The following is a 19,230-nucleotide window of genomic DNA, read 5'->3' on the forward strand; positions in this document are numbered from 1 at the left end:
AGGAGGAAGGACAGGAGCTAGTTTCATGCACTATAGATGGTACTACCTGCACAGCTGTCATACCGTCTGTTCAGCGTGGATGGCCAGAGGACAGAGAGGAAGAGGAGGAGAGCATGGTCAGTCATCCTCTTGGTGAGGACACGGAAATCTTGCCTGTTAGTGGTCTGGCACGCATGGCTGAGATTTTGTTACGCTGCCTTTCCCATGACCCTCGCGTTCTCAAAATTTTGGGTGACAGCCATTACTGGTTGGTGACACTTCTAGACCCATGCTACAAGGAGAACTTTATATCTCTTATTCCTGAGGCGGACAGGTGTACAAAAATGGGGCTGTACCAGAAGGCCCTTGTTACGGAACTATTAAAAAAATTCCCATCTGAAAATGCTGGCGGCAGAGGGCACACTTCGTTGGACAACCAAGGAGTACAGGCGAGAGAGACACAACTTCAATCCAGCAGAGGGAGGGGAACACTGTCAAATTGCTGACCGTACCAACGTCCTCCGTGATTCTGCTGTGCTCGCTATGCCTTGGAGGTCCTGGCCTGCCCTGCCGCCAGCGTTTTATCAGAGTGGGTTTTTACCGCTGGTGGAATTATAACTGATAAGCGCATCCGCCTGTCAACTGAAAATGCTTACAGGCTGACTATTATAAAAATGAACAAGGGCTGGATTGGGCCAGATTTCTTCACACCACCGAATGATAGCAGCGTAACATAAACTCCAATCCAGTGTCTTTTCTTGAGAGATGCATGCCCATGCACCTTTTCACACCCACACATGGGTATACGCTTCCTGATTTTGGCTATTTGCTCTTGTCCTCCTCCACCACCATATCACCAGGGTGATCGTGGTCCGTGATGCAGCACCCACCTAATTTACAAATTTTTTCAAAAGGTGTTTATGATGCCCGTAAAAAAAAATTTTTGATGCAGCATGTTCATGTATACCCCCCAGGGTTAAATGTTTGTCAGCCCATACACTGACAAAAGTATAGGAGGCCTGCTCCTTTCTAATGGTAATATTTTTTTATGAGGCCCTCCTCCACGTCTCTTCCAAGGGGCATTGAAATGCCTCCAAATTTTTGGCAGCCCTTGCATTCACTGCATAGGCCAACACTATCGGAGAATCTCTCCTTTCTAATGGGAATTTGTCATTACTGTGGCCCTACTGTATGTGTCTTTAAATTCTTAGTGGGGTTTTTCCTAAAATTGGTCAGCCATTGAATTTACTGCATACCCTATAACTGTATAGCAGACCCTCTCCTTTCTAATGGGAACATGTCGTACCTTGTTACTGTGGCCCTGCTCCGTGTGTCTTTAAACTCTTAGTGGGGTTTTTCCTAAAATTAGTCAGCCGTTCGACTCACTGCATACCCTATAGCTGTGTATAGCAGACCCTCTCCTTTCTAATGAGAACTAGTGTTGAGCCACCCCCGTAGTGTTCGAGTTCGGTTCGGTTCGTCGAACACCCGTGTGTTCGCCGAACTGTTCGTCGAACTGTTCGTCGAACACCTTCGAACACCGTTAAAACCAATGGCAGGCAAACAAAAACACATAGAAACACATAGAAAACACCTTCAAAGGTGTCCAAAAGCTGACAAACTGCTCAGAAGACACAACTAACACATGGAAAAGTGACAAGTACATATAGTCATGCGAAAAGAAAAGAGGTGGAGGAGTAAAAGGAGGGGGAGACACAGATATAGGCATGTCATGCCCTTCTAAAATCCAAAAAGTGAGAAGCCGACACGGCCAGTCCGTTCCTGCCCATGCCACCTCTGTGTCGCCGGGTTTGTGCCAGAGCCGCGGTGGACCCTGACGGCCAGCCCCCCTATCCCAATACTGGTGCCTGTCCGCCGGTGGGTCGAGGCCCCCCACGGTGGGGTGGGAGTAACATCTGCAGAAGAAAGACCATCTTCCAGCCAAACTAAGATGTCGACTTCTTTTCGTGGACAATGTGATACGATCCCATTCTTACGGACACGCCCATCGCTACAAATTCTAAATGAGGCACAAAAACAGCAGGTGCTTCAACGGATATCAAGTGCTCCTTCAAGTGGGCTCTCCATCACCTCAATTTCAACATCACAAATACTCCAGTCCTCAGAGGTGTCACCCCAATCACACTTGCTTCCTCACAGCTCCCCGTCTGAGTATGGGGTAGCACAGATGGTTGAGTCTGCACAGCTGTTTACTCATACTATAGCCTGCGAAACGGAGGTCAGCTCCAGAGCTTCTGTTAATCCAGATGAGGAAATGATCTGATCTGATACCCAGAATCTTTATAAGTCGGATCCAGGACCAGATGAAGAAGGTTCTGAGCATAATGTAGACCCTTGTTCCCAAACTGTAACTCCTGTTGGTGGAGACAATGATGAAGACGATGATGAGACTCAAATACCTGATTGCAGCGACAACTTGACTTTTCGGTCAGGGCAGGAAGAGGTTGGCTCTGAGGACGACGGGTGTGATAACACACAGGGTGATGATGACGAGGTTGGAGATCCCACTTACTGTCAACCCACAGTCAGCCAGTCGATGAGGTCAGCAGAGGAGGTGGAGGAGGATGTGACTAGCCCTGGGGATGGGGATGACTCGGTACCCGGGCATTTGCCTGGCCTTGGGGATGTCGCGGTGGTCAGCTCCCTGGCCCGTACCCTGGGGTCTCTCTTTAAAGGGGTGGATAATTGTTAATTTTATAAGAGTTCATGACGCCACCTGTGGTATCTGGTGACAAGCACCAGCGCTGCAGCAGTCCACTGAGGCCGGTGATAAGGCAGCTCGATGGTATAGCTCCCCACAGGTGGACCTAGGTCTCAGGGCAGCGTATGCAGGGGGAGTGCAGGACAGGCGAGACCCAGCTGGGTAAGAGCAAGAACGGGAACGGACACGGTAGTCACTTCAGTACCTTTTACTGGTGGAAATTCAGGCACATCCCGGAGCACTGTAGGGTGAAGGGTGCATATCAGGATCCTCCCCAATGAGCGGGTGTAGGGCCTCCTGTTTCTTGCCTCTGTGTAGTAAGTTTCTGACCTGCCTGGAGCTAGGCCTAACTTTGTCTCTGTCCTGTGCTGGCTGACCTTGTGGTAGGGCCTTCTCTTGGAATTCACGCTCCCAGTATGTGGGGCCTAAGCGTCTCCTGGCTCTGTTACATATCAGCACCTTAGCGATCCTGGGACTTGTAGTTCTCCAGGAATTCCAGTTATGCCTTACTGGGTCATAGAGATACCGGTAAGCTTGGATCCTGTGTCCGGTAAATGCTTCGGGGTGAGCTGGTTAAGCTCCTCTACCCCTTATGTACTAACTCGCCACTCGCCTTCGGCCTACTCGGGCCCTCACTAGGCTATACACACTAACGGCAGCTTGCCGCGCTTCACTGATCTTACGGCACCGGCACACCTTAAGCTCTATGTGGGCTCCCTGAATCTAGCAAGCAGGAGCCTCGTGCTCCACTGCTGAACTATTAACTGCGTTCTCTAGAATAGACTGAGCTCCACTGCAGACTGACCTCTCTTAGGCTTCTCTACTGCAGGAACTCTTCAGAGGAACTGAACTGCCTAGCTCCACCTTCCCTATTTATATCCCTAACGGGCTCCCTCTGCTGGTCTGAGGTGGAAGGTGGAGATGTGTGAATGTTTATGGGGGCATCTTGTGGAGGATTCCATCAATGCACTCTTCTAGGATCTGTGATACCAAGCGCAGCGGGGCATCACAGATGCTATTGACGACGAGGTTAGGTTGCGCCTTCCTGAACAGAGACGAGTACTGGAAGCACGTCAACAACTGCATCCTCAACCAAAACTCTGCCTCTGACCACAAGTCGTAGTGGCTCTTCAGGTCACATGGGCTCTAAGCCTTGCATAGCCTGGGCATTTATTCAGATCGATAAGGATGACCCAACTCGTGTTATCTGTAATATTTGTCAGCAAAAGCTAAGTAGAGGCCAAAAAATCCATAGTTTGAGTACTTCATGCATGTACCGTCACATGGATATGAAGCATAAGTTGCAGTGGGAAGCTCACTGTGCTACAATGCGGCCTAGCCGGCTGGGCTAACCACCGTCTGCCCCATCTTGTGCATCCGCAGCCTCTTCATCCTCTGTGACTGGGGGGACAGCAGTCACACATGTTTTTGGACGCAGACCTGCCACCTCTTTACCCGCAACAGCCAGTGTGATTGGCAGGTCGTCAGTTCATTGGGAAGTGGAAACACCTGCTAGTGTTGAGCGCTCTCCGACATCGAGAGCACCACCTTTGGATCAAGGCAACCTAACATGTCCGCCTGCATCTTCCTCACAGACCGGCAGTTTGCCGGGGACACCCTACTCAACACCGTCTAAGCACAACAGCCAGCCCTCGGTCCCTCAGATGTGGAAAAGTAAAAGACCATTTCCTCCTAGCCATGAGAAAGCTGAGAGGTTGAATTTCACCATCTGCAAGCTGTTGGCTACAGAAATGCTGCCTTTCCACCTGGAGGACACAGAGGATTTTCAAGACCTTATGTCCGTCACAGTGCCCCAGTACCAGATGCCCAGTCGGCACTACTTCTCAAAGAAAGGTGTGCCTGCGCTCCACTAGCATGTCGCACACAACATCACCGCTTCTTTGAGAAACTCTGTGTGTGACAGGGTGCACTTCACCACAGACACTTGGACGAGAAGGCATGGACAGGGGCGTTACATGTCGCTGACTGGGCACTGGGTAACTATGGTGACAGCAGGACAAGGGGCTGCTGTCCAAGTCTTACAGTCCCCACGAGTTGTGCGTCAATCCTCTTTATCTCGAAGTTCTTCCACTGCTTCTGACTCCTCAACCTCTTCTCGGTCCTCCACCTGCACCCAAAGCCTGTCTGGTAATGCCACCTGCTTTCTAACTGCGCAGTAGGAATCCTGCACACCTCCTTACTATGCTGGCAGCAGGGCTCAACGGCATCAGTGTTTACTTTGAAATGTCTGGGAAATGTGAGTCACACAGCTGAGGAGTTGTGGTCAGCTCTGGAGACCCAGTTTCATGGAAGGTTGTCTCCACTGGACCTGCAACCAGGGAAGGCCATGTGCGACAATGCTGCAAACCTGGGTGCGGCACTCCGCCAGGGCAATGTCACACACGTGCCTTGTATGGCTCACGTGTTGAACCTGGTTGTCCAGCAATTTTTAGCCCACTATCCCGGACTAGATGGCCTTCTGCAGAGGGCACGGTCGCTGTGTGCTCACTTCCGCCGTTCGAATCCCGCAGTTCAACGACTTACATCTCTACAGAAGTCGTTGGGCCTGCCAGTTCACCGGCTGAAATGCGATGTGCCGACACGGTGGAATTCAACTCTGCACATGTTGCAGCGACTGTGGCAGCACCGACAAGCCCTGGTGCAATACGTTCTGACGTATAGCCTGGGCCAACGAGATCCAGAGGTGGGGCAAATCACGCTGCAGGAGTGGTCTCAGATCAGGGACCTATGAAGTTGACGCGCCCCCTGGGCCATGGGGTACCCTTAGCCGGGCTGGTAGACGCTGGGGGTTGTAGTCACTGTGGCGGTGACCCAGTCCGTGACCCAGGGCGGTCAATCCAAGGGTAATTTGTATATATGGATTTTATAATGTCTGACTACGCCACCTGTGGAGTGCGGCCAAAGGGGCCGTCGCTGCGGAACAGTCCTCTGAAGCTGGTGGTTTTGCAGCAACGGTATTATTACTCACCACAGGAAGAGTGTAGCTTCAGGGCAGTGTGGGTGGATGATGGTGGTTGTAGTGCAGGGAGTCAGTAATGAACACAGAGTCCGTGTGATGCCGTCTCAAGATATTACTCACAGTTGTTGTAGTCCAGATTACAGGTACCAGAGCAATCTCCCCCGTCGTGCTGTGCATACTCAGTGAGGGGCTCAGTCCACCCCCAGATAGCTCCGGAGTACTTAGCAGGACCCCCTTCTGTGTGTCCTTTCTCTGGCCTTCTCCCTGCACCTCACACCCAGTGACACTTCTATCCGGTATCCTCGGGCCTTGGCGGGTGACGTGTGTTCCGTCCCCTGGGTCCTATGTGGCTACCTTCTTAGTGAGACTGGTGTGGACTTTGGCCTGCAGTACATGAAATGCAGCAGCCTCCGGTTTCTAGTTGAGCCTTGCTGTTTCTCCGCTAGTTGAGGGACCGGTTCCCCTTATCTGGCCTGACCCCTCTACCTCCTGGTAGCAGCGGGAGTACGGGTGGCCTTCTGCACGGCCCGTAGCCGTAGGGTCCCTTCGGTTCCTGGAGCCTTCCAGCTCCCACTCCTCTCTTCTCTCCTTCAGTCCTGGGCCTCCCAGGCTAGGCCCGCCTCCGGAGCAGAGCTCATGCCTAGTCTCTGCTCCTGTCACTTTTCCTCCTCTGTCTGGCTTGCTCTTTCTAAGATGGCTTCCTATTTATACTCTCCTTGTCATGTGCTCCCCTAAGCTGCTCCCCTAAGCACCCACTACATAGGACCCTCAAACCAGCTAGGGACCTGGGACTGTGCTCTCCCTTAGAAGCAATCTCGCCCTACCCCCACTGCGGGTATGTGTTGGATGCAGGAGTCAGGGTCCCGAGCCATACGCCTTCCTTACCTGAGGGTGAGATACCACACCTCTGGGTGAGATGCAGTAACTCTGTGGCGACTGAACCCTCAGGGGCGCCACACACCCTTCTGCACAGTTTTGAAATGGCGACGAAGATGTTTAGTGCTGACGACGATGCCATTATCAGCATGACTATTCCGGTGATTTACATGCTGGAGCACACATTAAACAGAATTCAGAGTCAGGTGGTGGGACAAGAGGAGGTGGAGGAAGTAGGGGAGGAGTCGTATGCGGAAGGGATAACATCTCCAAGGTCCAGACGGTTGGCAGCACCAAGGCGGCAGGCATGGGAGGGTGGGGGAGAGGGATTAACCAGGGCACATGGTAGCAGCCAAACTGTTGAGGAAGGTGCAGGAGCCGAGGAAGAAGTGGAGGACGAACTGGCGATGGGCATGGAAGACTCATCAGATGAGGGAGACCTTGATCACATTTCTGTTGTGCGAGGTTGGAGGGAGAGGGCAGAGGAAGGAAGCATGATTCTTACCTTGCTACCAACACAACAAGGACTTGGTACTTCTGGATGCGTAAGAAACATGAGTGCCTTCTTGCTGCACTACCTGCAACATGACCCCCGGATTGTCAGAATTCGAAGTAATCCCGACTACTGGGTTGCCACACTCTTAGATCCCCGGTACAAAAGTATATTTGCCGAAATAATTCCTGCCATAAAAAGGTATTGACGAATGCAGGAGTATCTGCAGACGCTGTTGCAGAATCTTACTTGTGCTTTTCCACAAAACACCAGTGGTGCACGTAGTGAATCTCACAGTTCTAACTTGCCAACGGTGGGACTGTCGAGTCTTCATCACTCAAACAGTAACAGTAACACAGTATCTGCTGGTAACAGCAATTTTGTGGAATCGTTTCACCACTTTTTTAGACCATCCTTTGCAAGGCCACAGGAGACAAGAAGTCTGACACATAGTCAATGCCTAGAGAGGATGGTACAGGAGAATCTCCAAGTGAACATCGAAGCCATGACTGTGTCACTGGACCCTTGCTCATTTTGGTATTCCAATCTGGAATAATCGCCGGAGCTCGCCACTCACGCCTTGGAGATCTTGTCATGCCATGCAGCCAGCGTTCTCTCTGAACGTGTGTTCAGCACTGCTGGTGGTGTGCTGACAGATAAGCGCACGCGGCTGTCCACTGAGAATGTAGACAGACTCACGTTCATAAAGATGAACAAATCATGGATTCGCAAGGACATTTCTACCCCTGTGTCATCCTTGGGAGACTAAAAGCTTGGGGATTTGGTAAAATCACCTCACCAACCGTTTTAAGCAACAGTGGGGCAATTGATGCCACTTAACCCTAGAACGCATGACCATAAAAATCTACACTTTCACATACCTGGGGCCCTTTCGGCCCGTGTGCAAATAACATGGAATAACTCAAACGCAAATGACAAACAACTATATACATGAAGAATACCTAGAGTTTCAAAATTCTAACTAAAGTAATCTTGCAGAAAATAGAAAACAATTAACTGGGCGGGCCTGCAAGGCCACAGGTATGCGTTCTAGGGTTAAGTGGTGTCTGTGCCACAACTTTGGGAGTCCCCTTGCTGTGTCTTACGTGACATTGGCATCGTCAATTCCAGGTGGGTTGGGTCGCACCCCCCCCCCCTTTTAACTGTAAGAAACTACATACACTATGGCTTGGGGTAACACAGATGGTTGAGTCTGAAGAGCTGTTTACTCAGAGGTCTGCTCCAAATCTTCAGTGTCTGCTAGTCAGCGTAGAATTTTTTACTGCATCTAGCCTAGGCAATACTTTGGGCGTAGTAGCCCAGCTGCGAAGCAAGCTGCACCGCCTGTGTATCTCATAAGAATTTTTAAATGAATCTAGCCTAGGCAGACTGTGGGGACCCCCAACTAAACCGAGACGCTCAGCCCCCCTACCGCCCCCATTTCATGGACAATACAATAATGTAACTCTTACAACTGGATGGGTGAGGATCGGTCACAGCTTTATTAACTCTTTAAACTCATTCCATTAGAAAGGCATTTTATTTCTAAAATAATTCAGCTTGTTGCAGCATGCCCTGGGTCCCCACTCCGGCAAGTTGGCCAACAAGTGTAACTCTCCAACATGTCCTTTCTATTTCCAGGCCACGGAGGATCCAGCTTACTCGTATGCAGGACTCTGACCCCCACCCATCACTCTTAACGCTTGTTCCACTCCGTCCTGGAGTCCTGACAGGAATATGTCCAGTCCAATATCTATTAAGTGAACACCGTCGGGCCATATGAGGCCTGCTTTATCTCCTTCCAGTTGTCGGTGTCGTATCACTACACCGCCTCTGTCTCTTCTAAATTTTGCCATCCGAATATTTATTACCCGCCTTGTCCATTCGATGGCCGTGATGTCTCGCGCACCTTGCCATACCGCTATCGGCACAATCTCTGACCATACTATAGCTAATTTTGTGAAAAATTCTCTGAAGCGCTCAGTGTCTCGTTTCATTATTGCCATTAGTTATGCGCTCTTGTGATGACCTAGGTTGTTTTCCCCGGCCTGTACAACTAAGATGACCGGACCTCTTGCCTCTCTCCCTACCTTGATTACCTCCATTAGTACCTGTGGCCATAGCAGGCCTCTAATACCTCTCCAGTTGAAATATGTGCTATGAAACTCTAATTTCCTCCCGCCTGGGCGGACTTTCGCCCTTTTTTGTGCCCAATATATATACGAGTGGCCTATCACTCACACTGTTGGCTTAGCGTCACCTGTAAAAGAAACAAACCACGTTAGGATAACAAGTCCGGTCTTATGTATCTCGCCAAACACGTGGATCGCCATCTCCCTATCCTCTGAACTTCCGTTTCTGACAGTCCTGCTCTTGCTGCTTCCGTGGCCGCACCTATGCGGAATGAGTGTGTCCCGTAATCTTTGGGGTGGTTCCCTGGCGATGTTATGCATTTATTAAATATAGCTTGGAACAGGTATCTTGATAATGGCGTTCCATCAATGTGTGATAGGAAGAAATTACTTTGTGATCTGATGGTTAGATATGTTTTTACTATTGTTACCCGACTCAGTGTACCGTTTGTGGGTTGTAGAAGTACCCAAGTACCCCTGCCCGCTGGAACCGTTTTCGATTGGTGTATGCGTAGACGTATTGCATTATTGGCTATGACTACGTCCTGGTGTAATAAGCCTCCACTGGTGGTAATTTTGGATTGAGGGACTAATTCGCTTATACATAGCGCCCCGAAGAAGGCGATCACAAATGCAGTAGACATTAGTGTTGCTTCAAATTGTGAGTGTCATGTTAATGGTGTTAGGGATATGATGTGAGAAATCAGTTTTAGTGACACGGGACGGGACGTCTACATTCCTGACTTGGCTGACCCCTTTTCCACCCTTTTATGGATTGTCTGATGATGAATCTTTGTCACATCTCCCCAATTCAGTAGTTGGAAGTGAAATGCTACTCCAGTCAGACACCGCTGCGCTGACGCTCCTGATATGACCCTCATCATTAGCTGGTGGAGAAATTCTATGGTGACTTATGATCTGGCTTGTTCACATTGGTCAACCCGTCTGCCTGCTACTAGTCGTGTCCACTCTTCCCATGCCTTACCGTATGCTTGCCACGTTGACGGGGCAACTGACGCTCTGATTAATGGCATCAACTATTCGCCACTAGATCCCATAGGGAGGGTGGGCAACTGTTGCCCGATGGGTCGGTGTTGTGGAAGAGCTCTGTGAAAATCTGCCAATTGAATTGTATAAAGCGTTAGCAGCAGCTTTATACCCCTAGATGCAGAAAAAAATTATATTCAGTTTGCAACCTGATGGAGGTCAGTATAGATGGTCTAATAGAACAAGTCCCACACACTGCTAGAAGTCCAAATATTTTTTCAGAGCTAGATGCAGAAAAAAATTATATTCAATTTGCAACCTGATGGAGGTCAGTATAGATGGACTAATAGAATGATGCTATGCCCAAAAGATTTTACTTCACTAGGTGCAGTAAAAAAATTGGTATTCTATACACAGGTGGGATGTCTTGCAACACAGATAGGCTACTCCACTGACTAACACACTCTGCAATAGGCCAAAAAGGATTAGCTTTGCTAGATTCAGCCAAATGCTGTGAAAAAAACTTGCACAGCACTGGCACAGACCTGCCTGGCAAAAACTGATAGGAACTGATGTAACCTAGTCCTGAAAAGGACTGCAATTACAATTAGTCTTTACTCCCACAATCTATCTGTTTAAGAGCACAGACCTGCCTGATAAAAGTCGTAGGAAATGCTGTAACCTAGTCCTTAAAAGGACTGCAATCACAACTATTCCCTACTCCCAAGCAATCTGTAGATTTGTGCGAAAATTGGCTTGAAATTAACAAGGTATAGCGCACACAGCAACAGCGGTGCTGTCTAACACGCAGCTGCAGCAGTGAGAAAATGGTGGCGACAGGGAAAATGGCTGGGTCTTATAGGGCAAGGACATGTGACATACACTGCCAATGACACATGCCCTTGCTTGTGTGAAAAAAAGCACTTCGCTCCGTGTGTGCGCTGCTGATAGGCTGACAGATTGCACCTCCCCACTGTAAATGCGGGAAAGAGAAAAAAAAATGGAGTTCTTCATTATTCCTGCAGAGATCCATCCACTGCCCCTCCCCCCACCCCGCTGTACACTCAAACTGCGTATTAACATTAATTTTCATCATTACTGAGAAAAAATCCAGTTATGATTTTGATGCAGGAACAGTTATCGAACATAACCTCGAACAGCCGAATTTTTCTCAAATCGTTCGTGTTCGCCGAACGGCTCGAACACCGCCCAAAACAGCTCGAATTTGAGATTGGCGAACAGTTCGAGTAGAACAACGCTCATCTCTAATGAGAACATGTCGTACCTTGTTACTGTGGCCCTGCTCCATGTGTCTTTAACCCCTTAAGCCCCGAGGGTGGTTTGCACGTTAATGACCAGGCCAATTTTTACAATTCTGACCACTGTCACTTTATGAGGTAATCACTCTGGAACGCTTCAACGGATCCCCCTGATTCTGAGAATTTTTTCGTGACATATTGTACTTCATGATTGTGGTAAAATTTCTTCGATATCACTTGCATTTATTTGTGAAAAAAAAGGAAATTTGGCGAAAATTTTGAAAATTTTGCAATTTTCAAAATTTGAATTTTTATGCCCTTAAATCAGAGAGATATGTCACACAAAAGAGTTAATAAATAACATTTCCCACATGTCTACTTTACATCAGCACAATTTTGGAACCAAAATTTTTTTTGTTAAGGAGCTATAAGGGTTAAAAGTTGACAAGCGATTTCTCATTTTTCCAACAAAATTTACAAAACCATTTTTTTAGTGACCACATCACATTTGAAGTCACTTTGAAAGGTCTTTATGACAGAAAATACCCAAAAGTGACACCATTCTAAAAACTGAACCCCTCAAGGTGCTCAAAACCACATTCAAGAACTTTATTAACCCTTCAGGTGCTTCACAGGAATTTTTTGAATGTGGAAGAAAAAAATGAACATTTAACTTTTTTCACAAAAATGTTACTTTAGACCCAATTTTTTATTTTCACAGGGGTAACAAGAAAAAATGGACCCCAAAATTTGTTGTGCAATTTCCCCTGGGCATGCAGATATCCAATATATAGGCACCTATCTAGATGCATAGTGAGCACTTGGAACCCCCAGGTGCTTCACAAATTGATTCGTAAAATTGAAAACGTGTTTTTTTTTTCACTTTTTCATTTTTACGAATCAATTTGTGAAGCACCTAGGGGTTCCAAGTGCTCACTATGCATCTAGATAGGTGCCTTGGGGGGTCTAGTTTCCAAAATGGGGTCACTTGTGGGGGAGCTCCAATGTTTGGGCACACAGGGGCTCTCCAAACGCAACATGGTATCCGCTAACAATTTGAGCCGATTTTCCATTCAATTTCTTAGCGGATACCATGTTGCATTTGGAGAGTCCCTGTGTGCCCAAACATTGGAGCTCCCCCACAAGTGACCCCATTTTGGAAACTAGACCCCCCAAGGCACCTATCTAGATGCATAGTGAGCACTTGGAACCCCTAGGTGCTTCACAAATTGATTCGTAAAAATGAAAAAGTGAAAAAAAAAACACTTTTTCAATTTTACGAATCAATTTGTGAATCACCTGGGGGTTCCAAGTGCTCACTATGCATCTAGATAGATGCCTTGGGGGGTCTAGTTTCCAAAATGCGGTCATTTGTGGGGGAGCTCTAATGTTTGGGCACACAGGGGCTCTCCAAACGCAACATGGCGTCCGCTAACAATTTGAGCCGACAATTTGTTAGCGGACACCATGTTGCATTTGAAGAGTCCCTGTGTGCCCAAACATTGGAGCTCCACCACAAGTGACCCCATTTTGGAAACTAGACCCCCCAAGGCACCTCTGGGGTCACTTGTGGGGGAGCTCCAATGTTTGGGCACACAGGGACTCTCCAAATGCAACATGATATCCGCTAACAAATTGTCGGCTCACATTGTTAGCGGACACTGTGTTGCGTTTAGAAAGCCCCTGTGTGCCCAAACAATGGAGCTCCCACACAAGTGACCCCATTTTGGAAACTAGACCCCCCAAGGCACCTATCTAGATGCATAGTGAGCACTTGGAACCCCCTAGGTGCTTCACAAATTTATTCGTAAAAATGAAAAAGTGTTTTTTTTTTCATTTTTTCATTTTTACGAATCAATTTGTGAAGCACCTGGGGTTCCAAGTGCTCACTATGCATCTAGATAGGTGCCTTGGGGGTCTAGTTTCCAAAATGGGGTCACTTGTGGGGGAGCTCCAATGTTTGGGCACACAGGGACTCTTCAAATGCAACATGGTGTCTGCTAACAAATTGTTGGCTCAAATTGTTAGCGGACACCATGTTGCGTTTGGAGAGCCCCTGTGTGCCCAAACATTGGAGCTCCCCCACAAGTGACCCCATTTTGGAAACTAGACCCCACAAGGCACCTATCTAGATGCATAGTGAGCACTTGGAACCCCCAGGTGCTTCACAAATTGATTCATAAAAATGAAAAAGTGGTTTTTTTTTCACTTTTTCATTTTTCATTTTCACTTATTCAGCCGTTAGACTCACTGTATACCCTATAACTGTATAGCAGACCCTCTCCTTTCTAATGGGAACAAGTCGTACATTGTTACTGTGGCCCTGCTCTGTGTGTCTTTAAATTCTTAGTGGGGTTTTTCTCAAATTTTGCCAGCCCTTGCAGTCACAGCATGGGCATTACCACTATAGGAGACCCGCTCCTTTGTAATGGGAACATTTTTCTTACTGAGACCCTCCTCTATGTCTCTTCAAAGGGGTATTGGGTTGTGTCCAAATTTTTGGCAGCCCTTGCAGTCATTGGATACACAATAACAGTATAGGAGACCCACTTGTTAATAATGGGAACAACAAAGCATAGCCGGCTGATGGCTCTCTAACAATAGCTAGGGCCGACTGCTGGCCTTGTAACAATAGTAAGGGATGTCTGATGTCCCTATAAAAATAAATAGGCTTTATGACTTTCAGAGTCCCTCCATCATAAATAAAACAGGAATGTCTGATGATGTGTCACACACCACATTGCCAGCTGAGGATGTAAAATGTTAAAATGACATTTCCCGGTTAATGCATTTGTCTTAAAAAAAAACGTAAAAAAAACAAAACAATAGGATATTTCTTTAGTATAAAAAACAGCATCACCAATTTAAAAACAATGTAATCACATTGTTCAGCACATGCACCTCCTCCTCCATCTCCGAAATGACCACAACAGTCACAAGCTGACAGCACTGCCTTGGCCAAGCGGCAACAGGTTGTGCTGAAGATAACATGCTTAATGCTTGATTGACAAACCGTCCAGTGCTGCAGAGTTGTTGAAAGCTGTAACACAGCAGCCTGATCTGTGGCTCTCACCGCTGAACATACAGCCAAGCATGGTTGTGTGTGACAATGGGCGGAACCTGGTGACGGAAAAATGACAGCCGGGGTAGATACGGTTTCCCTCTATGCCAGTCCTTTCACCGAGCTAAACAATATGGCTGTGGTGAAATACAACTCCCACTGAGAAGCTGTTTCAGATTGAAAAACATTGTGCCCACCAGAGGATTTGATTCTGAGGGCTAACCTTTCTCCCCTGCTCAAGAGCCCCATAGCAGCTGCAAAGTTAGTGCTATCATGAACTCTCCTGAGGTTGAATCCAAGGCACATCAGAGGATTCTCTGGTGGGACTGTCCAACCCTGCTGAGAAGCAGTCCTGGCTAAGAAAGTGTGTGGAAAGGTTCCCGGACACTCTATGGCTGCTTTTTTACTGAGGTGGAAACCGGCGCAAACACGGGGAGAACATATAAAGTCCTTGCAGATGTTGTCCTTGCTGGGATTTGAACCCAGGATCCCAGCGCTGCAAGTCTTCAGTGCTAACCACTGATACAATGTGCTGCCGTTCACCCTCTAATATCTAACAGGCTGGAGAAACTTGCACCTGCTGCCACTCTATCTTCAGCTCCTTTGTGAAAATGAATTTGGGCAGCCACTCAGTCTATCAAATAAAATTCCTGAGAGGGAAATTGGGGATGGCTTCGCTACTGGTACTGGGGGCAGAGCTAATACTATGGCGTCGTACCATAGTTTGCTGGAAATATTCCAGGCTGGTAGGAGGAGAGCAAATTCCCACAGAAAAGTACCAGCAGTAATGGTCAGGGACCCGTGCTTGTAGAAGATGGAGACAACACCGGGAGAAATAGTGACGGCTGGGGACTGAGTAAGGACACGAGGCATGTGGTTGTGAAAAGCTTCCGCCTCCACGAGCCTAAAAGGCCACATTTCAAGCGCAAGCAGCTTTACATGACTTCCTGTGAGAAATTACGTGCAGGCTAGATAGGATTTCCCTCTATGCCAGTCCTTTCACCGAGCTAAATACAACTGTCAGCATAAAAAGTGGACTGGCTCTGTACCATCCCTGGCCATATTCACCTGTCCACGTGTTTGTGGTTAGGCGCTCCTTCCCAGTAAGGGCACTAGGGAGGGCACGGGTAAAGTTGTGGGACCCGTGCTTGTGGAAGGCGGAGGCGATAGCGGGAAATATAGTGGCGGCTGGGGACCGAGTATGGACACCCGGCCGCCGCCGGCATGAGGTTGTGAAAAGCTTCCGTGTCCACGAGCTTAAAAGGCCACATTTCAAGTGGAAAAAGCTGCCCAGAAATCTGGCAGTTTAGTGTTGCGGCCTGTGGGTGGGTGGCTGGCTGCATGCTTGCACTTGCATTCCAAGTAACAGAAAACTAAGCAGATTGTGGCCTCTATCATCATCATGGCCTCACTTCGGCACTATGAACTTTCCTGAAGGAGAAGCCAGGGCCCCCCGGAGGAGTCTCCGGTTCTCTGGTGGGCCCGTCCAACATTGCCGAAAAGCAGCCCTGGCTAAGAAAAGTGTTGGGGAAGGTTCCCGGACACTCTATGGCTGCTTTTTTAATGTGGATCGGCCATGCATATGCATGTTATTTCTCAAACCGCATTACAGATCAGGCCATTGTCCAACTCTGTATTCAAGAAATTAAATGCTCAAAAAAGATGTGTGAGTGTGTCAAAGCACCGCCGACATGGGCGAGTTGATGTTGGATGGGCTGCCATTGCTTCTGCAACAAGCTGCATTACAGGACTTCCTGTGAGAAATGACATGCAGGCTAGACAGTTGTTTTTAGCTCGGTGAAAGGACTTGCATAGAGGGAAACCCCTGTCAGCAAAAAAAGTTGTAGACTGGCTCCGTACTGTCCCTGGCCACATTCACCTGTCCACGTGTTTGTGGTTAGGCGGTCATTCCCAGTAAGTGCACTGGGGAGGGCACGGGTAATGTTGTGGGACCCGTGCTTGTGGAAGGCGGAGGCGATATCGGGAAATATAGTGGCGGCTGGGGACCGAGTATGGACACCCGGCCGCCACCGGCATGAGGTTGTGAAAAGCTTCTGCCTCCACGAGCCTAAAAGGCCACATTTCAAGTGCAAGCAGCTTTACAGGACTTCCTGTGAGAAATGACATGCAGGCTAGATTGGGTTTCCCTCTATGCCAGTCCTTTCACCAAGCTAAATACAACGGTCAGCAAAAAAAGTTGTGGACTGGCTCCGCACCGTCCCTGGCTACATTCACCTGTCCACGTGTTTGTGGTTAGTCGGTCCTTCCCAGTAAGTGCACTGGGGAGGGCACGGGTAATGTTGTGAGACCCGTGCTTGTGGAAGGCGGAAGCGATACCGGTAAATATAGTGGCGGCTGGGGACCGAGTATGGACACCCTGCCGCCGCCAGCATGAGGTTGTGAAAAGCTTCCACCTCCATGAGCTTAATAGGCCACATTTCAAGTGCAAGCAGCTGTCAATAATTTGGCAGTATAGTATTGCAGCCTGTGGGTGCGTGGGTGGCTGGCTGCCTAAATACTTGTGCTAGCATTCCAAGGAATGGGGTAGGGACAACTGAATGCTGCAGTGGGACAAGGATGTGGATGGTGATTGTTGCAAGTCTGCAATGACAGGTGCATGGCGGAAGGCATCTTCACATGCGTCAAGGATCGCTTATGATGGGCACACTTTTAGGTAGTGAACTGGAAGTCAGAGATGCTTCCAGAGGTCTTCCCCATGCTGTTCCCATGTCTTTGCAGTACTGTATGCATGTGTCTGATGATGTGTCACACACCGCATGGCCAGATAAGGTTGTAAAATGTTAAAATTACATTTCCTGGTGAATGCATTTGTCTTGGTTGAAAGCAATGCAAAAGTGCAAAAACACATGAAAAACGCAATGTGTGAACATAGCCCAAGGTGTGGAGGAGTATTTTTGGTTTTGGTTATTTATTTTGCCTTCTATACAAGTCATTACCCTGGAAAGGATGTTCCTTAACATATTTCCCAGGAAAATCCACTTTTGTTTTGTTTTTGTATGTTTTATTGTGAGTCCGTAAAAGTGGCGTAATACTCTGACAACGTTGTTAACAGCAGTAACCTGGGAGTCTGAAATTCTTCCAGGGGTCTTCCCCATGCTGTTCCCATGTCATTTGAGCACTGTTCCCATCGATTTGGGAAATTTTTAGGCCCTCTGCAGACCGCCGGAGGGGAGCCGCCTGAAAAAAGCTAGAGTTTCCCATAGACTTACATTAGGCTCGTTGCTCGGGTCGAGCACCCGAGTATTCCAATTTGCTCGACAAGAGCAACGAGTACCCAATTATTTTAGTGCTCGCTCATCACTATTAACCACCAAACACCTGACGAACATTCCTAATTATGCTTCTTTACACACACAGATAGAGAAACTTTTTTTTCTACATGCATAAGTTTCATGCATCTATTTATAGTTTGCAAAAATATATATGCACCGTGTTGATAATCTCAAATTACATCTTTTCAGAGGTGTAATCATCGGTGCACTTTTATGCATGGTTCTGTGCATATACACTACGTGCAGAATTATTAGGCAAGTTGTATTTTAGAGGATTATTTTTATTATTGATCAACAACTATGTTCTCAATCAACCCAAAAGACTCATAAATATCCAAGCTTAATATTTTTGGAAGTTGGAGTGTTTTTTTTTTAGAATTGGCTATCTTAGGAGGATATCTGTTTGTGCAGGTAACTATTACTGTGCCGAATTATTAGGCAACTTAATAAAAATCAAATATAATCCCATCTCACTTGTTTATTTTCACCAGGTAAACCAATATCAGTGCGCAAAATTTAGAAATAAACATTTCTGACATGCAAAAACAAAAACAACAAAAAATAGTGATCAATATAGCCACCTTTCTTTATGATGACACTCAACAGCCTTCCATACATAGATTCTGTCAGTTTCTTGATCTGTTTTCGATCAACATTGCGTGCAGCAGCCACGACAGCCTCCCAGACACTGTTCCGAGAGGTGTACTGTTTTCCCTCCCTGTAGATCTCACATTTTATTATGGACCACAGATTCTCTATGGGGTTCAGATCAGGTGAACAAGGGGGCCAAGTCATTATTTTTTCTTCTTTTAGACCTTTACTGGCCAGCCACGCTGCGGAGTAGTTGGATGCATGCGATGGGGCATTGTCCTGCATGAAAATCATGTTTTTCTTTAACAATACCGACTTCATCCTGTACCACTGCTTGAAGAAGTTATCTTCCAGATGTCATTGGTCAACACCCCTCCTCATTACAGAGATGCACATCACCAGATTTACTTAATTGGTAGTTGGCTCTAAAGTCTATGCAGCTTGGAGTAGGACAACATGTATAAAAAGTATCATGTGATCAAAAAACTCATTTGCCTAATAATTCTGCACACAGTGTATGTGCAATAGTGTTGAGCGAGCACTAAAATGCTCGGGTGCTCGAAGCTCTGGCCGAGCTCACTGTGATACTCGGATGCTCGACCCGAGCAACGAGCCCAATGTTAGTCTATGGGAGACCCGAACATTTTTGCGGCGGCTCCCCCGGCAGTCTGTAGAAAGCCTAAAAAGTGCCCAAAACGATAGTGACAGTGCTCAAATGACATGGGGACAGCATGGGGATCGCCCCTGGAAGCATTTCTGACCCCCAGGTCACTGCTGTCAACAACGTGGTCAGAGGTTCTAAGCCACTTTTACAGGCTCACAATAAAACGTTCAAAAACGAAAGTGAAAGTGCTTTC

Source organism: Phyllobates terribilis, unplaced genomic scaffold (genome assembly GCF_046119375.1).
Source record: "Phyllobates terribilis strain yellow unplaced genomic scaffold, ASM4611937v1 Scaffold_9__5_contigs__length_417890890, whole genome shotgun sequence".
Classification (NCBI taxonomy): domain Eukaryota; kingdom Metazoa; phylum Chordata; class Amphibia; order Anura; family Dendrobatidae; genus Phyllobates; species Phyllobates terribilis.